Source organism: Protopterus annectens, chromosome 4.part0 (assembly GCF_019279795.1).
Source record: "Protopterus annectens isolate FY-2018-M chromosome 4.part0, PAN1.0, whole genome shotgun sequence".
Taxonomy (NCBI): domain Eukaryota; kingdom Metazoa; phylum Chordata; order Ceratodontiformes; family Protopteridae; genus Protopterus; species Protopterus annectens.
Genome location: NC_056733.1, coordinates 1,505,011,217 through 1,505,038,504, shown reverse-complemented (window position 1 = coordinate 1,505,038,504; position 27,288 = coordinate 1,505,011,217). Strand labels below are relative to the sequence as shown.

The following is a 27,288-nucleotide window of genomic DNA, read 5'->3' as shown; positions in this document are numbered from 1 at the left end:
ATTTTCACTTTCAGAAATGTAATAAGCCAGTTGTATATAATTGACTGTGATAACAACTGGCTGGCCATCTCCATCTTCTGACAGTTCATTGACTGGAAAATTATTATAAAGACTCTCTTAGTATTAATTTTGTCACCTCAGATATGGGCAGCACTCATTACAATTACTTTATAGTGATATTTGAAAAGTCGGAGCTTAAACTCAACACTTGTAAAATGAGAGAATACTGCAGCAATAGTAACTATCCCTGTCTCTTTCAATAAACACACCACATCAAATGACATTTGACAACCTTTATTAAACTTCCATAAACATAACTGTATTTAATGATATTGTAATTTATTGATCACAGCATGGATATCCATATAAATGTTTACAAGGGCAGTGCATCCCTCATCACCCTAACCAAATAAGCAGTACCCTCACCTTGACTCACTTACTTTTACTTATCAAGCAGAGTCCCATCGCTCACTTTCATTCCCCAACTCATTGAATTAACATCCAATGCCAGAGGGGGAGCAGAAGAGGGACAAACATGCCCCTCTTCTCTGCCTAAACAGCAAACTTATAAAAATAACCACATAATACTCAATGTTCCTAAAAGAGGGAGGGAGGGCAGGTAGCAAGTTCACACCCAGATCTGATCCCTTACCCAGCTACACTCACACAAAACAAGTTAAGCCCCTCCTTGCACTTACCTCATTTCTTCCCAACCCTCATAATTTCCTAATTTAACCCTTCTATCCCCACCACACTAACTTTTTTCCACTAACATCTTAACTCTCATTACTGTTCCTACCTGACCCTCAGCCAAAGATGTCACTGGACAAATTGGTTTGTTCTCAAACCTCATTTGTCTCGGTCCCCTTCACTAAACACACCATGCCAAATGACATTTGACAACCTTTATTAAACTTCCACAGACTTCCACAAACCTGCCCCTCTTCTCTGCCAACGGCCTAACACAGGTTGTTCCCCCTCATTCACTCCAAAACTTCAGCAAACTCTCCAAAACAAACCTAAGCATACAGTAAAGAGGACCCAATAAAATCATTCAGGTGTACTCCATCCTCTCTGAACTGGATCCCTGTCATTGACATCCCAACTTCCTTATCATATAAATACCCAAAGCAGTCAGCTGCTTAACTAGCCTGAAATGAGCAAACCAGTGAGCCCTCTCCAAAGCCAAAATAACCGACCACACAATACACATTCCAGGGTATAACCTGTTTAAAATAAACAGATCCTCACCCTAATTACCCACTGTAGCTTCAGAATTATACACAAATTACCTGCCAAATGTACCACCAGGACTCTAATGAGCCCAGTGCCACCCAAAAGAATGCCAACCCAATTTTGTGCCATCCAGCCTAACTGCAGCCCCCTTTTGCCACCCAATAGATATAAGAATAACCAACATGAGACTTCCTTCCCTAGAAAATTAATTTAATACTAAGCCACTCTCTGTACCCAATTATCTAATATAAGATAAGAAAGTATTTGATGACCAACAACCCATGCTCTTAATGACTTCAATTAATCTGCCTTCCCTTGCTAAATCTAATACCCTTCCAGTGTACAAAGAATGAGTGGAAAACCTCTGATCTACACAACCAAATATGCATGGAAGCAAAAAACACTGAAACATCCCTCCAAACTAGTGACACAAATATCTCTGACACCCTAAGAGCTCCATAATACATCCATAAAGTGAACATCAAACATAAAGTATAATCCAATGAATCTCCATTTACCAGTGCTAATCCCTGCAACAACACCTTTAAAATCTGACTTGTCAATGGTCATCATCTGTCAGTTTTTACACTATCCAACCCTACCTCAATCCTTCAACATATGAACAAGTCCAAAATTTAATAAAGTCATGTAACCCTGACACCCATGCAACTATACTAATTCCACCTTGACCAACTGAACTGCCTTACTGCGTTCCCAAGCCTGAACCAAATATATCAGCAACAATCGTTCCCATCAAATGCCTTCCTCCTCAGGCAGCTGCAACACAAATTTAACAAAATCTTGCAATGCCCTACCATGCGCCTTCCTTTTAAAAGTTGTCTAGGATTCTTGTACTAACCATCTGATCCTTTCTACCCAAACAAACACACCTTGTCTAGCAACAGCCGTGGCTCATATCACTGCTATATTGTCAGAATGAAAATTATCCCTTTTCCCCCACAACATCTCCTGCTAGACCTTCAACCCCAGCCAAATTGGAACTTACTCCAAACAGTCAACATCTCACCTCCAATCATCCTTCCATCCTGCTGGCCAGTGAGCCGCAAACTATTCCTCCATCTCAAGTCTGCCTCCCACATGCATATCCCCTTAACAACCCAATTTGCCTGCCAAAAAGCCATACGTTAAACTTATCAAAAAAACAAAAAAAAAAAAACAACCACAATGCTAAATCAGCATGTACCAACTTATTAATCCTCACCCAATGATGTTTCCTTTCACTCTGTGGTTAAACAGAAAGGCCACAAACTCACAAAAGGAATGACCCACATGAACTGTCTGAGAAGTAAACTTCAGGAGCTCAAAGAGCTCCATGACATCCTTAATTTGCACCTTGTCCTTGGATTTCCCCACCAAATCTTTTCTTTCAAACATGTTACCTTTGACCTAGTAAACAAAACAAACCATGGCATACATCCACTAGCAATCCCAGAAAACAATGTCTTGCTTGAACCTTCTAACTTGTGCCTAATCAACAGAACACCCAGTTCCTCACACAACTGCAAAAACACCCACATACCTTCCAGTGCTCCATCAAACCCTTCAACTACTCTTAAGAAGTCATCCAAATAATGTATTACTTCCTGGCAGCCCAGCCACTGCTGCCAAATCCAATGGAGAGCATTGCTAAACCTCTCAAAGTAGCACAGGCCACTGATCACACCATTGGCATAGTCTTGTCAAAGTCAAATTTAAACCCAGCTGCCCTGCCCAACAATGGCCACTCTTCCTCTCAAGCTGGTAATAAATGAAAAATGGATTCAGTATCTACCTACTCCAACCGTGGGCCCATAAAACTCCCAAATGACATGTAGTGCACCATCCAAAACTGACTTTTGCTTCATCTCCCGAAATAAAATCATTCACAGAATTCACCTCAGGTTAAGACAAATGTTGAATGAAATTAAATTCCCTGCCACCTTCTTAAGAACCATCCCAAATTGAGAAACCTTAAAGCTGTTAAAGGGAAGAATATCAAACAGACCCAATGACCTATCTGTCCACCATTCTTACTACGCCAAGCATTCCAAAGTCCTTTCTATCCCCTGTAAGGAGCTCAGATTCCTAAAAATTGACCCTTCCCCTCCCACCCTTGATTTAATAGAAAATCCATCAGAAAACTCATCTGTTAATTTATCCACAACTGCTGAATCAGGAAATTGCATGAGCAGCTGACACAATACCTGTACAAAAATGGCAATGTGCATGCCCCAGTCTTCCCTTTGACCCATAAAAGGACTCCCCTACTTCTCCACCCCTGAAAATGTCCCCTACTGTGCCACCTGCACAGCTGAATGCATACCAACACACTTCAAACAGTTTTGCGAAACCTACATGGCACCCACAAGCAACACCCAGCATACCCCATCCTGAACCCCCTGCTAACAAGGCTATCTTCTATAGTGGTTAGTCAAATGTCCAGGATGTCTCATATCACAATGCAGTGACTGATCCACTGCCTTCCCCTTTCAAAACTTCTGATTGTACCACAACCAGGCATTCCCCACCCACAGACACTGTGCCTCATAGATCATGAGAAAATAAGCAAACAGTGGTAAGGCCAAGACAGTATCCTTCTCCAACCAAACTGCCATGTAATAAATAAAGCCTAATGCCCAGTTTTCCCATATCTATGGCCACTAAAGCCGCCAAATGTCTTTACCACTTGCATTTTCTGATGCCATCAGATGTTGAACCCCATCCACATCAGTTAATTCAAAATATCTAAACACTCCCTCTTACAGAACTTTCCTTTAACTAAAAGGGGTATATGAGGGGATCGAACACCCCCCTTGCCCCATGACCTTCTTAGCTAATCAATCATCCAACTAGATCCCAAAGTCCAACCCAACCTCATGCTATTGTGACTCTGCTCCACTTGTGGACCACTCCAAACTCTCCATAATCAAACCCTAAACATCTGCTTCACCCTGCCCCTGATGTAGCGCATCCCCACTTGCCCTTATATTACTCCCAGACTGCAGCAACTCTGCCATGCCTAATTGGGCACCTAACAATGTATCATTTCCTGTGACCTCATTACACACTGCTCCAGCAACTGAAACATCCACTGCAGTAGCATTCATCACTTCTTCAGTCCACTTCCTCCGAGCCACCGGCTGATACAAACTCTGCACTTCCGCCATCTGCAATCACATTAGGCAGCACTCATCCCCTGCAAAAGTGTCCCTTGACTGCAATCTGCCAAAAGAAAAGACCACAAAAATAATCTATCAAAGAGAGAAAGAAAAAAAAAACATTTATTGCCGAACTCCTGCATATCCATTCCATTAATTTAAGTCCCCTTCCTCCCCCCAAACTGCAACCTCCTTCCTCTTGTCCCTTCCTTTGCATCTTTTTTTTTTAATGAAACCCCCACGCCACACCAGGACAAAGTAACACATGGACCGACTACATACCTCTCCCATAGTAAAAACAGAACTGAACCTCATTACGAGGAATGCAGCACATAAGGGGTCGCAAAAATCAGTGCTTCCCAAAATTCTACACTGAAAGGGTCTGACACACAATTTGCATTAAAAATTCTTTACTGATATCCATGGTAATGAAAAACAATTCATACTAATTCATCAAAAGATCTTTTTGGGTTTTATTTGTTTTTTTTTGTTTGTTTGTTTTTTCTGTAAATTAATAGCATAGTGCTATGACAGTTGATGTTGTTAATAAGCCATTAGTATGTGTTCCACTTCTATCCCATTTGTTCCACATTATGAAGGCTGATATTCTCCATTTAGCAGATGGAAGGTTGAAAGCTATGATAAATACACAAAGAGTATGGAGGCCACAACCCAAATAATGTGACCCTATCACCTGCCTGAACTCGGTACTGCTCTGCCCAAACTTCAGCAGCAGACCGCACTTCATTTTGCTTTTTTGTTGTTTTTTTTTTAACAAAAATCCAACCATATGATGGAACTGTGGACCTCACAGTCATCCACACTACCCTGTGAATTTGGGAACCCTCCAAAGATTTATGAAGAATGGACCTAAAGTGTGAGACAAAATCTGGCCATTCTGCAACATCTGGCCACATGCGTAGTCTGTTTACTTCATATAGCAGTATACTTGCATGTGAGCACTTCCCATGGACACCTGCCACCTAACAACCACCAATTTATGTTTGTTCCTCAAATTTTGCCTGCTACAACTTTTTTCTCTAGCTTTGGGATGCATCAGTGAATGACTTATGAGGCAGTTTCTGTTACAGAGGAATAACCACAAATAAACACATTACTGACACACTGTCACAGGTCAGAAGTCTAAATAACACTTGACAATTCTCCTAGGTCATAAGATCTTCCAGAGGAGATTATGTGTAGAACCATATATTAACGGAATTAATGATTTAGAAATGGGCACACATTTCCTAAAAAGACGTGTGAAGATGACTAAACTTGATGATAAAAGAAGAGAGCTCAGTGGAGATTTGAAAAAGTATTTTCAGTACAAAGGGTGGTAAATGACTGGAACAGCTTTACAAAATATGCATAAACTAAAGGAAGAACCACCAACACAGGCATGCTTCCCACACTAATGGCTACAAGCCCCAATGTGCATGCACGGAATACACCATTACCTCAAGGAGTTCACTACCCATGAAAAGGTATTTGTAGCTCACTCCACCTCACCTGACTGCCAAAACACCACTATACTAAACCACCACCACCGATGCTGATGCCATCTTGACAAAAATGACCCCCAAAAAAACAGCTGACACCCCGAACTGCAACATACCACACAAATGCACAGCAGTCCACACACAATGCTGCAAATACACAGTTAAGATGAGACACTTTAGGGAAAACGCAAGCATAACCAGCAACATTTTGCAAAACGGAACCACAGGAAATGCAATTTACAATTATTTCATTAACTTGAGTCCCTGCACTAATCACATTTAAATAACTGTTCCATACTATGTAAAAGCAAATCAAAGAAAATGCTACTACAGTAACAGACCCTAACAGTATCAAAAAGCAACAAATAATAGAAAAGGTGGACCAGGGGTTAAAATCAGAGTGCTGATGATGAACTGAACTGACCCACCAATGCCTTTCTTAACATGAAAATCAGTGACCTCCTGTCCCTAAACAGATGACATCTAGCCATCTATTCTGCTAGCAACATTAAACACCAACAAACCACTACCTGCTCCACTACCAGGGCTGATGAACCCATAGAACCACCATTCCTCACAGCACCCATTAGAGAAAAGATAAGGGTAACCTAAGCAATTCTAATAAAGCTACATACCCTCTCCCCACCAATAGGCTTTACCATATCACAATTGCTTGCCTACCTTAAACTTGGCCAGCAACCAGAAGGAGAAAAAAAATATAGACTACCATTACCCATGTCTGCCATGCATGCTACTACTATCCAAGGCCTACCTGTCTGATGGATTACCTACAAGTCAGCTCAAACGTGAGCTTACAGTATAGCAAGTTCATACCAAAATCTGATCCCTTACCCAGTTACACTCACACAAAACCAGTTAAATGCCTTCTTGCACTCTTGTACCCCATTTCTTCCCAACCCTCCTACTTTCCCTAATTTAATCCTTCCATTCCCACCACACTAACTTTCTTCCACTACCATCTTAACTCTCATTATTATCCCCACCTGACCCTCACCCGAAGATGTCCCTGGACAAGTTGGTTTGTTCCCAAACTTAAACTGAACTCTTGTAAAGAGAGAGAATACAGCAGCAATAGTAATAATCATGGAACATTAATATGTATTTGAATAAAATATTATGTAAATGTGCATTAAAAACCCATCTTTTTTAGAGTGGGGAAGCCTGACTGCACCCCCACACACACAGTTTTACTGAAATGTAATAACTCCATGGTCACATAACCATGGAGAAAATAGGAAATATCATACACACTGAGAAACTGCTGTGGAAACTTCAAGAAATTGGTTTTGAACATGGCAATGGGCATTTAGAAGGTACAGTGTTATTCTACAATAATTGTCCTTGCAGATATTATGATCTTAAATCCTGAACCTCACAAAACCACATTATCAGTCATTGTCTATAGTCTTCTGCAGTTTTCTGTGAATAGTGATTCGGCTATATGTATTTTCAATTAAATGGACTTGAAGTTATTTTTTCCAATATTTATGAATCAGTGAAAACAATTCTGAAATGACTTTTAACTATCTGTATATATATATATATATATATATATAATATATATATATATATATATATATATATATATATATATATATATATATATATCATATAGAACACATCCTTACATATACACATATGCACACATGCACACTGTACTTACACATGTAGATATAGAGATGTGCTTGAGATCTTTGAAAGGCAGCAAAGGCACTTTGTCTACAATATATATGTAGATAGATATAGATAAAGATATAAAGATACAATTTTTTTATTAATACAGGAGGAAAAATAAAAGTTCAGTAATGCAAATTTTTCTCATTCTTCAGGAAATGAGGCAAAAATGCATATACTCTGTAGTGTCTTGCTCCTTTTTAGATTAAAGCTGCAAAATTAATTCAGGCAGTATCATTTACAAGGCATTGCTTTAACTCATCATATCACAATACTGTTGACACTATTATTTACACAATATCAGTTTCTACACATCTTATGGCAATACCCACCATTCTAGGCTATAATATGTATTGCTGTATTATTGTATGGTAGCAGACCCTTTAAATGTACTACTTTAGAAAGGTCATATAATTCATGTTTTATTTTGTATTTGTTTTAAAAACAACAGGATAACAAATTATAAAACAAATAGTTATTTACATAGGTCCACAGCTGATCAATACATCAAAGTTATACATATCAACAACAATTAATATGTTTCAAGCAAGTCTTTAAGTTTAAGCCAATATTTCTATGAATGTTTAATATTAGAAGCTCTCATCTCTATATTATACAATTTTTTACAGCAGATAATTTTGCCATACTAATAAATTCAACACTACAGGGGTAACTTTACTTTTCCAATTTTTAGTATTTACTTTTCTGGCTATAGCAAGAATAGACCAAAGAAGAGACACTTGGGTTTTTGGAATTATCTAAGTAATTGGAACATTTAATAAAACTAAAGTTTTCACCATAGAACTTGAATGAACATATTAATTTCTTTACAAAAGGAGGAGATGACACATTCATATACCATATGCATCCAGTCAGCTATTATTTCAAAAATCACATCTCTAGCATTTAATTCTATTTGATGTATACATTAGTATAATTTTGTTAGGAATATCAAAAGCTCTGTGTAAGAAATCCCAAGTGAAAATTTACAAATAAAATCAAGATGTGGTTTTATCTGTAGATTTTTTTTATTTTATTGTCTTCTTCAGAGAAGTCTTCATTGTTAATTTTTCACAAATAGTTCCAATAGGAATTATCTAAATATGTGAAATCTAACTTAAGAATGTTATAAATTTGTGACAGATGTGATTTATTTTTCATTGCAGCATTATTGATATTTATTAAGAATTCCAATAACTTGGTGGACACTTTCTTATCTGGGTTAATATCTTATTGTATCTGTGTTCACAAAGTCTCTAAATGTTTGTAAAATTAACTAATTCTCAACTCAGAATCTTGATTCTATTTGGACCATAAATTTTCAATAGTATATATCAGTACCATTTAAGAATCAATGCCAATAAATTAATTTACCTTATTATTTCAATACTAGCAATTTGTTAAAGTTACTCGTTTTTAAGCAGTCATTTGTATATGTAATTGGAAACCTAGAAAATACTAAGTCTTTAATACAGTTGTTAGAATATGTGAAGTTTTGGAAAATGGACATGGTGTTACTTAAATATGGAATTTGAAAAGAGGGTGTAATTCCATTTATGCAAAAAAATTTGATAACCAGAAAAAAGTATTAGAGACTATTTATTTATGACCAGTTGTGACATATTCATTATTTACTAATAATATTTCTTGATGTATTTGTTTCCATTTTGAATTATAAGATGAATTTATCCATACCTCTATAACATTTACAGTTGTTGAAGTAGCATACAGTTGAATATCAGGGAATCCTCTACCACCATTATCCCAACCTTTTCTGTCCCAATCAAAAAAAAAAAAAACTCTTGGTTTATTAGGATACCAAAACAAATAAGTAGAATATTATTTATCTTTTTCATCATCATTTTTTTTTTTTTGGTGTTGATAGTACTAAAACTTGTAAGACAAACAATATTTTAGTCAGAATTATATTAATGGTAAAGAGGAATTTGTTCCAATTTGTGACTAAACTTAATATTTTATCAGCAGCCTGATTACTATTCCTATTGAGGTTAGAATATTTTTGCATGTTTTTTTAATTTGTTACTAATTAATAATGCACTTGTTTTATTATGATTAAATCTTTAATTCAAGATTTCTTCAAACTGACTCATAGAATTAATTAGATGCTCTAATGAATGTTCTAGATTTCCTATTGTTAGTAAAATATCATCAGCAAAGAGATGAATCTTTAGTTTGAAGTTGAATCTTTAGTTTGAAATTTTCTTTTATTTTCTTATTGAATCTAATACAATTAGCAAAGGATTCTATAACTATTGCAAAAGTAAAGGTGATAATGGACAGCCTTGTTTTGTGCATTTTTGTAATTTAAAGAAATTAGAAAGAAAAGCACCTATTTTAACACAAGCACAACAGTTACAGTATTGTAGAAATTAATAAAATTAGCTCAGGTGAGAAATTATACACTTTAAGTGTTTTAAACAGGTACAGCCATTTAACTGAGCTGAAAACTTTATTTAAATTAAAAATAGTGATAGAAAGTTATTTTTTTATTTTTATTTGCATAGTCTATTATTATATGTTCTTAATAATAGTCTATTATTATATGTTCTTTTCAGCTTTTTTTCTTAAAAGTTGTCTCAGGTTTCAACTTTCTGTTAGCTAAGAAGTTAAGTTGTGAGTGTTTCTGCCATTTCACACTGAGTTAATCGAAGGAAGGACACTGAGCAAACTCGGAACTATAATATATAACATTAAGTATCCTGTTTTTTTCCTTATTTTGTTCTTTATTTCTTTGTTATTTATAGCACTTTGTGTACTGTATATTTGTCTAGCTAGTTTCACTGTGTGTGAGGTATTAACTGGAAATTGTCCACTTTTATTAGGCATCTGTTGGGTTGTTTGTTTCTGATAACTTGTTGCAGTTAAACTCTTTCTCTAGAGGCTCCTATAGCTGCTTTTCTGCTGTGAGAAACATTTCTGCAGTTTGTTTCCCACCCTCCCTCCATGTTGGTATGGTGGTTTTATAGTTGGTGGTTTTGCAGTTGCCTGCCCCTAGTGTAAATTTGATCTGGGACCCTCCTCTCAGTCTAGTGTCATTAACTCATTCTACCCAGTACAGGGAGAACATTTGAGAAGGCCAATCAGCTTAGTTTCTGCTACTCCTTTCTCTCTTTCCACTAAAAACAAAACAAAAAAAAATTCTAAGCTTGTTTCCTGCCTTTCCTGTGGGTAGTCTAGACTGGATATAGACTTGCTGTGTCCAGGACTATTTGTAGGTTTCTAGGCCCACAAGCCTTTCTGTGTTGGAGGGAAGCCTTCTAGCTTAATTTTGTTTCTTAGAACTAGCCAGTTTTTTTTTGTTTCAGCACTTGTCAGTTTCTTTGAGCTAAGCACTTTTTCAGAAATTATTGTAAGCACTAAATAAGCTACAAATTATGACAACACTCAACTTTCCTCACTGTCTAGTGGAAAACAATTTCTAGTACTTAACAAATAAGCCCCTATCCAGGCATGTCTAAGGGTCAGCTCCCGGTGTTTTCTCCTGTCTACCTGATGAATCTGGGCATCTTGGGGCAATGCAGTAATTGCCTCATGTACACAGACAACCCTCTCCTCCTACCACCCAACACTACATCCTGTGAGAGATGCACTCATATAGCCAAACTGGAAGCAAAGCTCTCTTCACCCAAGACTGGACTAGACAGTCAAGAGGAGAAGGTAAACACTTGCACCACACCACACTCTGCACATAGTCCCTCAAAACCTACACCACCAAAACACACACATAGAAACACAAAACACACACCTACATTCGCGGAGGCTCTCAGTAAAAACCTGCCAGAGCAACAGGGATCTCCAAAGCAGAAACACAAGCAAAGTCCACCCCCCCCAACATAACTCAAATGACACATAGCCCACAAACTCAATGTGCCACTCAACCACATCCCATAAAGCATAACAACGTACGCAACACTCTAGTCATAGGTGACTCTATAGTCAGGCACACTGATGTTCCACTCACCAGGCTAAACAAGGAGAAAGTTACTGTCAGCTGCCTGTCAGGTGCCAGGATCTGCCACATAATGCATGCACTCAGGTCACTCCACAACAAGTACAAATGTGACTCTGTCATTGTCCATGTTGGTGTGAATGAACTGAGATGTACCTCCTTGGACTACATGAAAAGGGACATGGAGGAGCTGTCCGATCATGTAGCCCAGGCAGGTATGACCCTAGCCCTGAGTAGCATCCTGCCATCACCCAGAATGATACCACAGTACAAGGACAAAATGATTGACTTCAACAATTGGCTATGCTTCTGGTGTCATTCTAAGGGGATCCAGTATCTGTCTGCCTGGGATGACATGATCGACAAGCCATGATGCTTTGCCAGAGATGGCCTGCACCTGTCATCCCTGGGATTCCGGATACTAGCTAAGGCTCTAGCCACCCCTATAATGCCTTTTTTAGGCAAGGTTCAAATGACAAATTCACCACCCTAACAGGTACAGGCAAGAAGAATCTGAGGGTATTGCTACTGAATGCTAGAAGTCTAAACCTCAAAATGCACTCTCTTGAGGCACTCCTTAAAATGGAGAACATCGACATCTGTGCAGTGACAAAGACCTGGTTCAAGGCTCCAGAGAGTACCCCTGCATTACCAGGCTATAATTCATACCACACCTTTCGGTCCTGGACCGAAACACTAAAGGCAGAGGCGTGTCCATATTCATTAAAGATATCCACACCTCCAGGCTAGTTGCTCAGCATAATGCATCCGAGATTATCCAAGTGCAACTAACTCTGGGCAGGACCGCAATGCAAATTGTAGCTTGCTACAGATCCCTCACCATGCCCCAGGATTCCCACTCCTCATTTCTTAATACACTGGAAAATATTAGGGTACAACCTAACACCCTAATAATGGGTGATTTCAACTACTCTACCATTAACTGGGAAAACTACTTGTGTACCAACTCTTGTGCTCAACATTTTTTGGAATTCATAAATTCCAATGCCATGGATCAATTTATCCACACCCCCACCAGGGGTAGCAATATCCTAGACCTGGTTATTACAACATGGGCAACTGGTGCTCCACAACAGAGGTCAATTCCTCGTTGGTCAGATCCGACCACAAGCTAATCACCCTAGAGATCCACATCCGTCCCCCACCCCCATTAGGGAAACCACAGTAAAAATTTCTCCAAAGCCAACTTCACGCTTCTTAAGACAGAAGTGGCAAACTTCATGATACCCATGCTGACGGACAATAGAGGTATGACTGCTGAATCCTGCACAAATGCACTTTATAAGCACTTACACAAGTGCATGGATCATGCAATCCCTAACAGAACCAAGATGCTATCCTCCAAAAAAAGGAAGCCAGTCTGGTGGTCCACTGCAATAAACAAACTCTACAACAGAAGAAAGAAACTGTTGCAAAAAAGAGTAAAATCCCATGATTGGAGAAACTCCCTGGTCAGCCTCAGTAAGAAGCTGAGATCTCTCATAAAATCCTCCAAAGCTAGTTATGAAAACAAAATCGCCACTGACTATAAAGACAACCATAAAGCATTCAATAGCTATGTCAAGAATCTCAATGGCAGCACTCAGATCTGCTCTGAGTTACAGCACAATGGCACTAAATATACAAAACCAACTGATATTGCCAGCATCCTGGCAGATAGGTTCAGTGCTAACTTTAATCCCCTGTCATCCCCTAAAGAGTCCATCTCTATACCAGAAGAATGCAAAGTTCCTGTAATCATGGCTGCACAGGTAAAAACCACACTATCCAAAACCAAGAACACAGCATCCATGGGACCTGACGACATCCCAGGCTGTGTTCTACATGAACTACAGAACAAACTGGCACCCCACCTAAGTACCACGTTAAATCATAGCCTCACCTCAGGCTATGTGCCCACCGAATGGTGCACAGTGACAGTTATCCCACTCCACAAATGGAGAGCCACCACAGACCCTGGAAACTACCACCCCATTAGCCTAATGAGCCTGGTCTGCAAGGCTATTGAGCGTATCATCATGGAACTTGTAAACAATGACATTGGTAATCTCCAAACTCAGGACCCCACCCAGTGTGGGTTTGTAAAAGGCAGATCATGTCTCCTAAACTTGATAGACTTCTTTGAAGCAGTCACCAAAGCTGTAGATGAGGGTAAGGTGGTTAACACAGCATATCTAGATCTTGCCAAGGCTTTCAACACCATCCCCCACTCTGGAATTATAGATAAACTCACTAAACTAATTACAAATCCCTATGTCACAAGATGAGTTGTCAACTGGCTCACTGACAGAGCTCACACTGTGAAAGTAGCAGACTCCAAATCCAACATCAGACCAGTGACAAGTGGAGTACCACAGGGTTCAGTACTGGGTCCTGTCCTGTTTGGTATCTACTTCTCTGAAGTACAGGCCAACACAGAAGGTCTTTGGCTAATGAAGTTCACAGATGACTAGGAGCCATAATCAAAACTCCAAAAGATGTGGACATCCTACAAAAGGGCCTCACTGAGACAGATGCCTGGTGTCAAAATCCATGGCCTCATGCTCAATGTCAAAAAGTGCATTGTCATCCCTTTTGGTAAAAACTCAGTACCCATGAACTACCACATAGGTGGTAATCTACTTAACACCGAAAGTGTGATAAGAGACTTTGGGACACAGGTGGACAGTAGTCTCTCCTCTGATAATCACATCGCCACAGTAGTCAGGAAATCCTTCTATGTGGTACACCTCATCACAAAAGGTTTCTCATCCAGGAAAAAAGAGGTCATTGTTCCCCTCTACTCATCACTCATTAGACCCATTATAGAGTACTATGCCCCTTTTGTTATGTACATCGCAAGACATCTACAACAACTGGAAAGGCCACAGAAATACCTCACAAAGAGGATTACTGGCCTCAAAGAGATGCCCTTTTCAGACTGTCTAAAAAAACTGCAGCTTTACTCCATTTCATATCGCCTATTCAGAGGCGATCTCTGCCTAACACACAAAGCTATGTCAAACCCAGGGCTTTTAGACATGCTCCACTTAAAGAAATCCCAATCCCTATGAGCTACACCCTCTAGGGACCTAAACCTCATCACCACAAGAAACAGAACATGCTGGAGGGATAGATTACTGTCTCAGAGACTTCCCATACTCTGGAACAAACTACCTATCTATATCAAACAAAGCTCCTCATTAGCACTCTTCAAGAAAAATCTTGATGATTGGATGGGAGATAGGAAATTCACCCCGGGGATCACTTCTGTGGCGCTGCTCGACAGTGGCACAGGAAAATAATTTTCTTGGGTGGCGAAAGCCAGGGTACCTTTGGCTAGGCTTATATAGGCCCTACGGCCAGTAGCCTAGTACCTCCCTATGAACCTATGTATCATTATTTTATTTTCCTGTACTTGTTAATTTAAAATAATCCCAGTTTGATCATTGTTAATTAGTTTATGCGTAAGTAGATTAATTCTGTTAGATAAAATAGACGTGAACATCTTATACTCCACATTTAAAAGTCAAATTGGTCTGTATGATGAACACTTTATAGGATACTTATATTGTTTTAAAATAGGTGATATAAGTGAATATTTCCTGATGGGGACTGCAGCAGTTGTTTTATTTTCCCTGTAGACCTTATCTAATACTTTAACTGCATTGTCTGGTAGTATTTTATATAGTTCTGGTATAAGACCATCTAAGTGCACCACCTTATTATTTTTAACTTTTTATTTGATCTTTTATTTCTGTTAACTTAAAGTCAATGGTGTATCATTTTCTTTTCACTTTTTTTGTTATTTGTATTTTCCCTTAGAAAAGTTTAAACTATATAATCATTATCTAACTTAGTCGTATTATTATTTATATTTTCATAAAATATTTTAAAGCCCTCAAGAATACCTTTAATATCTGGTCTCCTTTCTTTTTTATTATTTACATGTGTTATAATTTCTTTGATAAGATTTACTTTATTCATTTTCTTTAATCTAAGAGCAGGTTTATGCAAGCTTAAAGGTTTACTGACTAGGCCTGAAGTTTAAGTTTTTCCAGGTTTATTGAAAGTTTATGATTTAGAATGTTAAGATATTTTGCATTTATGTTTTTAAGTTCAGACAGACTGATAGCATAATTTGGTTTTACATTTTCCAGTAGTCAAAAAACAGCCCAGTAATTGATTAAAATGAACTTTTAATAATCTCCATACTCAGAACATTAAACACTTGCCAGTATCATAGTGTTTTTCATCCTCATTTAGGACTTCTTTGGATACTGCATTAACCAATCTTACACCTTTATATAATATAAACAATTATCTAATTCTAATAATAAAAGTGAAAAAAAGACAGCACAAGGAAAGGAAGAAAGGGAAATTATGTCAAAGTAAATCCAGACTTTCAGTGAATAGCAACGAGAGATAAGGAAGCATATCTCAAGGAGAAGTGCAAAGAAATGGAACAATAACACAACAGAAGGGTAAGGGCAGCAGATCTGCTAAAGATGGACATGATAAAAGATAAAGATAGAAGGAGCATAATGGAAGCTAACGGCTTTAAGAAGATAGAAGTACCATAAAAGAAGGACCCTAAAATCCCTCATACATAGGATGATGTGCCCTCAGAGCTAAAGCCAGGCATCCTAGACAGTGATGTTGCATGAGCCCTAGAAAGCCTTTTATTAACAAGGTTATAAGAAGCAGTGGAATTTCAGCTGAAATCCTTAGAATCTTGAAAAATTATTTAAACTGATGACTGGAATTTGCTGCAACTTTTGAAAACATGGCAGTGGCCATTATATTGGAGAATATCAATTTATATTCAATCTTTTAAGAAGGCAATGATCAAAATCCTGCAAGGCAGAAGCTATCAATGTGTGGAATAAGAACTCCCAGAGGTACAGGCTGGATTTAAAAGGCTTCTACTATAATCTACTGGATAATGGACAAAGCAAGGGAGTTCCTTCAAAATAATTAACATGTTTTATTGACTATCCTAATGCCTTTGACTGTGTGGACAGTAATGCACTGTGGCACGTTTTTAGGGCGATGGTCATACTGGGTCACCCGAGGAATCTTTGTCTAAAACAAGAAATAGTAGTTAGAAGTGACCTGACCTCATGTTGCTGAAGGATAAAGCCCTAACTGCACCCCTGATGACCCATGTTTGACTAGCAGCATGCGCGCTAGAAGGTCAGAATGAGGAAGAATGGAAGTAAGTGGCTCATGCAGCCTCGCCCATCTGGGGTGGGGTGGGGTGTATTTGGGCTGCATAGGTTTTTTGCAGTGGCAGCATTAAGAGTCTGATAAGCTCCACACTGCAAGCTGTTTAGTGCTCTGTAAGGGAGTGAACATTCACAGAAGCATGCATGTACCTTATTACAGCTGCTGTAGGGTTAGGGGGGTCCACTCACTGGTTCATGGTTGGAAAGGGCTACAACAAGGCTATATAATGAAATTTATTTGATTTATATGCTGAATATTGAAGAGCCTGTTGATGAAAAAAAGCAGAAAGTGGAATGGGTGGCTTGTTGTTCAACATAAAACATAAATAAATAAATTGTGTTATCGAACCTTATAAATTTGTTGTAAACTGGTGGGAAAGAAGTGGCAGCAGTGACCAATTTTATTTCCCTGGGCTCAAAATGCCCCAGGTGTTCACTGCAGCCATAAAATTAAAAGAGGTGTGCTTTTTGTAAGGAAGGTTATATCAAATCTGGATAAGATTTTAAAGAACGAAGACACCACATTGTCAAATGTGGCTTGCAGAGTAAAAGCTTTAGTTGTCACATTAGTAACATATATCTGTGAGAGTTGGACAGTAATTAAGGCCATACCCTAGAACACTGATACTTTTGAACTGTATCAGATGATAAGAAATAAATCCAGAGCGTCCACTGACAAGCATAATAGTAGAACCAAAGCTCAGATACTTTGGGAACATAACTCAAGGACAGGATTCACTAAAGAAGACATGGATACTGCGGGAGACCAGAGGCAAACAAAAAATGGGAAGGCATACTCTAAGATGGATGGCAGAGCATTACTGAAATAATAAATAAGAATTTGCAAGAAATTAAAGTAGTAGTTCTTGACAAACAATCATTGTATGCTAAATAACTTAAGGTTAGGTAAAGATAATTTGGCAAAATTATTAAACAGTAACTGCAACCCCCAGGCTAAGTTACAAGTGAAACACTGTAATCAGTATTCTACTGCAGATGACAACAATCAGGTAATACATACATACAAACATTCATGCATGCTTACATAAATAAATAGTTGTATATTTTACAAATAGCACATGAAAGCATGGCTCCAGTCTCTGTCCTCATCAACACAGTGTCAGAAAAATAAAAGCCGGCACAACAAAGCTGGGAAGCAGAAAGTGAAAGTAAAATGGTAAGTATATTGCAGCAAATAGAAAATGAGTTAGTTACTTGGATTCAGTTGCAGAAAATTAGATACTGCTGCCTTAGTGCCTTTCAGTGACTGGGCACAGACTGCTTTGTCATGGTCTTTGCTTTCCACTTGGAGAATGTGTGGCAGGAATATCCAGCAGATGAGAGAGTGGAGTGTCAGGAGGCTTTCTTGATAAAGCCAAACTGTCTGTTAGGTATCGATAGGTTCATAGGTATATACTAATGACCACCATGGATTTTATAAGCCTAGCCACACAACCTAACTCAATTGCATCCCCTGGTAGCATGTGCATCTTATCTAGAGGGTATGTTTGTTAGGAGGGGCATGTTTGTTGGTGGGGTATGCTAGTTATAAGGTTGCTAAAAGTTATGTAGGGGATATGTTAGTTAGGGAATGTTTACTATTGGCCTAAAATACTTTTATAAAGAAGGGTCTATCATGAAGTATAAGGCAAGCTGTTTAAATTAATTCAGCTTCTTTTTTCTCAACCTGGTGAAACAAGCCATTGGTTTGATAGCCTCAGATGAGATCAGATAATTTAGAACAATTTGTTTGTGGACGTTCCAATGTGCCTAGTTTGGTTTGTGGTGGTTAAGGCATAGGAGTCCAAAAGCACGGGTGTCATTGAAGAAATGAATGCTTGACTGTAAGGAGAATAAGTAAAGAATGGTAGTTTGTTTTAATGAAAAGCAAGCATTTATGTTTACTGTATGTATGGCTTAACCAGTAAAAGTATTGTATATGGGATTCCTGTTACTTTGCAGGGAGTAACTGGACGTTGGGAATGTGTTATAAAAATGTGCTAGGTCTGACAGTTGTAATGGTGGATGTGTAGGTCTAAGTTTGTTTGTTTAAATTAAGAGATGAAGCTTAAATGCTGAGGAAATGTGTTAAAAATAGAAACAACAAATTTTATTTTGAACTGTGTAGTTTTCCGTTTGAGCTGGATGATGGAGATGCAAAAAAAGGTTAATTTCTACATTGCAAAATGCTACCATGGTGCCTTTGGAATGATTATAGCTTTCAAAAAGAAAGTGCATAGTTAAGGGTTTGCAGTGTAGCTACATAATGGGAGCATAATTACTATGATATTTGGGATAATTCTGTACATCAGAAAGCCTTTGGTGTATTTTTGGATTCGATGTTAAGCTTTTGAGATTATAACCATTAGTATATAAAACTCTGAGCTGCTTTAGATTATTTTTACTGTTGCCTAGATGAACATTTGATTTTGCTATTTTCCCCATGAGCATTTAGTTTTCTTGTTATTTATTAGTGTTAACTACAGTGGTAATATGTTTTATTTCCAACAAGGAGTAGTATAAACAATTGTCCACTCACAGACCAGAAGGGCTTTCCTTTGTCTTCCTGCTGCAGTCTAAGACATGACGGCATTTCAATTTCTGTGAGTTTCACACACAAACAAAAAATCATTGGAACTAATTTCATTTACCTCTTCTCATCAACAGGTATATGTTTGTGGCTCTTTAACACTTGGGCTACAAACCAGTCATTTTAGGGTCAAAGCCTGTAATCTTGTGGCAGGAGAAGACTGATTTCACCTATCTGAGCTGGGAATTGCTTGTGAAATGCTTAGCCCCTGATTAATTGATTGGCCTTAGGGCATAGTTACATAAAACTTGCTTTTCTCTCAGGGGCAGCTCATGCTATTGGACTGCAGGACTGCAACCCTCCCAGCTGTAAAACAAAAAAGGAAAGAAAAACTAATAAGAAAATAAAAGCTAATAAAAAAAAAATGCTAATCGTGGAACATCTCACATGTGCGGTATTTCCGGACTGCTGGTGAACCAGTCTGGAGCATGCGCACAGAATCCGGACTGTCTCACCAGCAGTACAGATTAGCAAGAGAGCATTCAGCAGCAATATCCCAGAAGACTATGCAGTTACAACTGCATAGACTGGAAGGAGGATCAGACTGCAATGTCCACAGGCTGGGTAGCACCCAGCTTGCTGTGCTCTCATGGGAAGGACTTGCTCCCGCCACGGGCATTTGGATGGTATGGAACTGGACCTGTTCTTGTCATTGGAGTTTACTGCTTGCTGGCTGCCTGTTTTATTATCGGACTTGCTGGGTAATGAAGTGTGTGTGTGTGTGTGTGTGTGTGTGTGTGTGTGTGTGTGTGTGTGTGTGTGTGTGTGTATGTGGTGAGTGTGTGTGTGTGTGTGTGTGTGTGTGTGTGTGTGTGTGTGTGTGTGTGTGTGTGTGTGTGTGTGTAAGTGTGTCTGTAAGTGTGTAAGTGTAAAATGCCCCAGTTGCTATATAGTGGTGGGTAGAGCATACCACAGGCTTGAACACTGTACCTTGGGCCCAGGTGGCAAGAGCCTGAATTCCCTACCTACCACCATTTGTAAAAAAAATGCAGATTTTTGCCTCATATTTGTTCTGTTCCTCTTAAAATCAGTGTTTTTTTGTATTTTTGTGTCTTTACACAGTCAGTAGTGCCATGGTAGCATTTTTGCCTGACAGCTACAGGTTCTCTGGTTTGATTCTTGGCTGGGGTGTCTTCTGTGTGGAGTCTGCATGTCCTCCTTGTGTTTGTGTGGGTTTCCTCTGGGTGCTCTGGTGTCCTCCCATCTTACAAAGATTTGTGTCTGGAGTGTTTCTCTCTGGGCGTCTGCTGAAAATTGGCTTTTGTTCCAAGTCAGACTTTCCTGGTTAACAAATGTTAAATAAATAAAAATGACAAGCATTTGAATTTCATACTTCATATTCTTCAGAAAGTATATGATAACACAAAATCTTTTATTCTAGCAATTTTCTAAGTTTATAAGATGGATATTTGAAATGTGTCCCTATTTTGGGACTGTATTCCTCCATTGTTGGCTTTGACCAAGCTTTTTGTGCTAAGGTTGAGAGCTATGGTAAGAACTGAATTCACTGAATATGTTTGGGGGCTATATTCATCCATTACTGGGTTTGTCCAGGTGTTTTTTTCATAACAGGTTGAGAGCTATGGTGAGAACTGAATTCACTAAATGGTAGCCGCTTAAGGTTCAGTCTTCCTCTCTTCCAAAAAACAGCTGATTTGGCATAGTGTTATGTTGCTATGACTGTCTTGCACAGGGTATTGGGTTCATGACTTGGCAGTGAAATGTATGGTAGTAACACAGCATTTTATTCTAGCAACTTTCCAACATTTTACAAGCAATGTTTAAAATGTGTCCCTGTTTTTTGGGCTTTTGTTCCCCCCAATAAATGTTGTTTTTTTCCAGATTTCTTGTATTGCAAAGTTCAGAGATACAGCTGAGTGTTGAGTAGATTTTACAAGGAGCTGAGAGTTGCAGGGGAGCAAAAGTTTACAGCTTCTTATGCTGAGTCTGCTTGCATTGTTAACAGCACAACAGGTAGTGTACTTGCTTTTAATGCATAAGGCTGTGGGTTCTACTCCCACAGTAGGTAGATGCATTACTGATACTGTACTGTGTTGCAAAGGGGGTGGATGCTGCAGTCCTTTTTGGTGAAGATACCTAGTAACTATGGACGTGTTATCACTTTGCCATCCATTCCCTATTGCAATATTACTAGCTTATCATTTGTTTAGTGTAACATAAGCAGTTTATTCCTCAAGGGCAACAGACACTTTATTTGTAGATGAAACAATGAAATATAAAGTTGTTTGCTAGCAGCAACCTCTTCCTTAGTTACAGATCTCTTTAATGTGGAATTATTTAGATGACTTTTACTTCTTCAGAGATTGTGCATATTTACTAATACTGGTGGATTGTTGAAGTCTGAGTCGACTTTTATGGTAGAAGTGTTTTGAATTGGGCAGTTTTGTCATTATTGGTGCATGCATTTTGTTTCATTGTTTACTGGAAAAATTTTCAAAACAATACATTTAAAATGTCCTGTAAAGCTGTACTGTATTGTACAAGTAATATAATGTAATATAATCAGGAAGGTGTATCAAAGAGCATGTGTATGTTTCATGTGCAAGGGGCTTGTGATTTGAAAACAGCCCAAAGTTAATCTTTATCTGCCACTGGCAAAATGTATTTTCTTTGAATGTGGGTTTCAATGCTGTTTCAATGAATGTGAGTTTCAAGGGCAGAGAACTTCTAATGCTAAGTCTGTTTTCATTGCGATACTGAATTGCTTTGTTTAGCAGATATCTATTAGTGTTTGTGCTGTAAAATGCAAAATAAAACTTCCAAATGAAGTCCAAATCATTGCAGAAGTAAAGCAGTATGCACATTAGTGTTTAGGGTAAATGGGGTGAAATAGCCAAGTAATGGTTCATTGGAGTGGCTGCGGGGGGGAGGGTCCATTCGACCATGATTTTGTGAGGGAGGAAGGGCGGCAAACTCAAAGACAGCCCTGGCTGAACTATAACTCTCAACTGTCCAGATTTTTGCAGAATGAATAGATTTTTGCTTCTTATTTTTGTTTTGTTCCTCATAAAATTTGTGGTTTTCTGGCAAATCATTTAGGAATTAAGTCACTAAATAATGATAGACACTGAGTTTCAGACTTCATAACCTTCAAAAAACTGCATGCTAAAGCAAGACCTGTTATTCTATCAACTGTCTCAGTTTATAGAAGAGCGATTTTTAGTACTGTTTATATGTTCCTCCAATATATTTGGCCTTGTCCAGATTTCCTGCATTAACAGGTTGAGAAGTACGTGGAAATAAATTGCTTTATAGAATTAGGCATATCCAAATCTCTCAACCATCCCCGATTGTGGCTCAAAATGTTGCTCTTCCCCTAATAATCCCTCCACAAAATGGCAATTTTGGAAGAAAATGTGGAGGGTTTACAATTAATAAATAACTGTAATAATCAGAGTTATAGATTACTTTTATTTCAGAAATGCATGTAGATTCTTTTGTCAGCTGCTCAAGTTGGCAGTGCTAATATTAAAAAAAGTGTCCCTTCTTTGACAGGTTCCCAGCTGTATTGTGTGGGTATTTTATATTTTTGCATCACATTTTTGGTCCATTTTTCATAAAATTGTGTTTTTTTGGCAAATTAGCAGAAGATTATTAAAGACTGAAGTTAGAAAATAATGACAGACATTTGAGTTTCAGATTTCCTACTCTTCAGAAAAATTCATACTATTCTATTATCTTTCTAAGTTTATAAGAGCAATATTTAAAAAAATGTCCTTGTTTTTGGGCCTCTGTCCCACTTCTATGTATGGCTTTGTCCAGATTTCTTGCTCTGAAGTTGAGAGGTATGACAAATGTGGCAGGGCTATCACAGTCAGCTAGAGATATTTCAAATTGTGACATACTTGTTGTACCCCACTCCCCCATGTAGTGACTCTGGAAGTGTCCATGCAAGGCAAGGAGCAGTTATGGTATCCCCCCATCCAAGGTAGACACAAGTACTACAGTAGCTTTTTATCTCTCCTTGATTTTGCAGAATGATCTGGTTTCTGTCATATTTTAATACTGTTGATTTATGCTTATTATTATTCAGAAAGTGCCTGTTGCTCTGTGTTTAAGTAACAATGCTTTAATGACCATCAGGTAAGCTTGTCTGAGATTGTAAGATGCAAGTAAGCTTTAATGAGCATACTGTTAAAGAATTGCCAACATCGAAAGCCTTTCTGTTGTTGCCATACAGAGAATACTTACATAACTAGATAACGTATAAGCCTTGGGTATTGAAATGCATATGACAGTATTTGTAATAAAGGATATGATTACATTATTTTAAGAAGCTCATTGCATTTGTTGGAGACTTGCAGTCATCTTTGCAGGCTTTACCTGTAAACTAAACAGAATGCCAATCTATCGTGTGTGGTCCATAACCTGTGCAGTAATCCTTTAAGCAATGTATCTTAAGCTTGTTTCTTGTTTGCTTTTCATTTTTTACTTTGATCATGTTTTCACCATGAAACAAGTAGATAGTTGTTAGGCAGCAGGTCTTTTTTGGATAACAAACATTTTTTACAAGTGGGGGCATCACAGAGGTTGCTACTTTCAGCATGTTACTTGGTACTTTAATAAAACTGAATATAAATTATAATTAGAACTGGAGTACAAGGAGAAGTGGTTTGAGATGAGTGCTGCTTGTTTTTCTTATACTTGATTTTGACTGGCATTCCTGTTATGTATTTAAAAAGTAATTTATTTTTTCATGCCTCATAGCCTTTTTGTTTCCATCTAGATATTAAGTAAGCTGTCATGCAGCCAATGCATTGAAATATATTTTTCTTCTACACTTCATTTTGTCTTGCTTGGACTCTCATAATGATAGTTTGGCACCCAGGGCAGCGTATTTAATTAAAGTTACAGTTTTTGTGGTTTTGAGCATAGCTCCTCCCCTTTCTAGTTGGACGCACCCCTTCCCATTGACATCACATATTCAGCTGTCTCCTGCAGCCCCCCTTTGATTTGAAGTCACCAGCCACCACGGTTTTCTCTGCTCATATATAAACCTTGTGTTTGTATTAGTCTTGGCTCATTTATCCAGGCCTGTTCATCGTTTGGCGATGATCACAGAGACTTTGAGAGATTTTGCTAACATTTCATGCCATCCTTGGAAAGAGAAATGAAATTGTCATTTTCCACTTGCATTGCTTGTTTTCATTAAACTTTGAATATGTGCTATTTGTTGTTTCTCTGCACTTCTTTAAAGTTTAAAGTTGCATTTTCTAAGTGCTGTAAGCTGCTGTTCTGCATTTAAATACACTGTATCTAGTAATTTCTTAGTTTCAGACATCTGTTTGTGGTTCCTTAATACTTGGGCTCCAAGCCAGTCATTTCACTTTGAGGGTCAGAGTCTGCACAGTTGTGGCAAGAGAGGGCTAATTTCACCTATCTGAGCTGAGAATTTCTGGTGGAAAGCTTATTGTGTGCTTAAGACAGAGTTAGGACAAAACTTGCTTTCTTCCATTCATATATAAGCCTCACATTTGTTCAAAGCTGCTTTACTTGCAGTGGTGATTAGGGGGTGTCTTGTATATGCACAATCATCAGAAGTTGAACAGTTTCCTACAAAACTATCTTAGAACATTAGCTCAATCCCGAGCTACTCACAGGACAACCATTTTATGGCATTTATGCATTTAGTTAGGACTATTTAGGTCTACATTATATTATTACAGCACCCAAGACTAGCACTGCTCAAGGCATCTGGTTTTGGAACTGGGCAGCAACGCTGAATAGGTTAGCTGTAGATTATACCAAGTAAGCACCCATCTCTTGCCCGGTTACAAATACTGTCTACTCCTATCCTTTGCAAAGTGCATATTAGGGCCTGGGACCATGGATAGGCACTTTTCCACTATCTGTGTATCTAGCTTGGTGGACATGGGTATTCTGATGCACTGTAACAGTTGCCTTATGTACACTGACAACTGCTTAGTTCTCAAATGGACAAGTACATTATGGGAAAGATGTAGTTACATTTTGACTCTGGAGGCTAGACTCACACATACAGACAAAAAAAGCAACAGACAGGTTGTCAACAACTCATACTCACCACTGACAGAACCCACAAAGGACCAGACATGCACATCCAAATATGGGGAGGTGCTCACTTGTAACTTACCCAAACCTCAAAGGCTTCTCAGACACAGTTCTCAGAAACTCCATATGCACACAAACCAGGCAATTACCATCACAGCATATAAAGCCATAATTTCTTGTGTTTCAGCTACCAAGCTCATAAGGCAAAACACCCAAAAGCCCACTATTTTGGTCATAGAAGACTCCATTGTCAGACACACTGATGTCTGTTTTACCAGGTTGGATAATAAGAAGGTTTCAGTTAGTTGCCTGTTAGAGGGGAGGATCTGCCAGGTCACACAAGCACTCATGTCACTTACCCCAAGTACCAGTATGACTCAGTCATAGTCCATGTGGGTATGAATGACCTGAATTTTATCTCCTTGTATTGTATGAAGAGAGAGACATGACTTGAGCTGTCAGAATAAAGTCACAGGCAGGTTTGAGCCTAGCACTGAGCAGCGTTCTACTGCCTCCAAGGATGATGCCACAATACCAACAGAAAATGATCAACTTTAACAACTGGCTTAGGTACTGGTGTCATTCTAAAGGGATCCAATACTTATCAGTCTGGGAGGAAATGGTTGATAGGCCACACTGCTTTGCCAGGGATGGTTGTCACCCATCACCAGTAGGCTTTTGGATACTAGCCAAAACAATAACCACCCCCTATAGTACCTTTTTATGCATTGCCAAATAGTCAAACCAACATAGCAAAAGCTACTCGGCACAAGCTAAAGGGGTTACTGCTCAATGCTAGGAGTCTCAACAAGAAACTGCACTCCTTACAAGTTCTCCTCACTCTGGAGAATGCTTACATCTATGCAGTTACATGGGTATTCTGATGCAGTGTAACAGTGCATGAGTGTAATGCCTTTCCTACATTCCAACCACCCACAAAACATGAAAGCGCAAAAGGAGGAGGTGCATCTATCTGCATAAAGGATAAGGACAACTCAAGGCTTATCAAACAATATGATATATTTGAGCTACTCCATCTCCAACTAACCTTGGGAAAATTCCATTGCCATATTCTTGCTAGCTACAGGTCACCCACAGTGAACCCATATATCATACCTGAAGTTACTTGACTCACTCATCATCCAGCCCAGTACCATACTCATGGGTGATTTTAACTACCCCTCCATTAACTGAGTGGCATACATGACCACATGAAGGCCCAAAAATTTATTGACTTTGTAAACTCAAATGCCCTAAAGCAGCTAACCTGCACTTCCACTAAAGGTACAGATATTGTAGATCTGTTACTCACAAATATGGAAGAGCGCAGCACTCCCAAGTGTGATTTCCTCACTGGTAAGATCAGATCTGAAAGCGGTCCCCGTTGAAATAGAGGCAAAATTAGTTCATCACTAAACTCCAAAAACTTTAAGAACTTTTCTAAGGTAAACTACCTCCTATTAGTTGATGGCATAGCTAGCTTCCAAGCTCTCCATACCCAGAAAACACAAAAGCCCTATATGACTATATAAACAACTGCATAGTAATGTCAGTACCAGACCAAAATACACCCAAGTCAAATCGCAAAAACAAGCCACCCTGTTGGACCTCTGGTATTAATAGGTTGTACAACAAAGGAAAGAAACTCCTTTTGAGAAGTAAGAGGGAAGGTGTACAGCAGAGTAAAAAGACCCTTATTAGTCTAAACAAGCAAATCAGGGAATTAGTCAAGTCTCTGAAAGCAGATTCTGAGACAAAAGTAGCCTCCAAAGCTAAAGATAACCATAAGAGGTATTTTTTAGTTCTGTCCACAATCTTAAGTGCAACACCTAAAAATGTGCACAATTGGTTATAGATG

General features: G+C 38.5%; 1 protein-coding gene across 2 annotated transcripts in view; it reads left to right on the top strand.

Annotated features, from left to right (window-relative positions):
• Positions 1-27,288, top strand: part of SGCD (sarcoglycan delta) — a 3,695,933-nt gene that overhangs the window by 2,205,268 nt on the left and 1,463,377 nt on the right. The window lies entirely within an intron of this gene.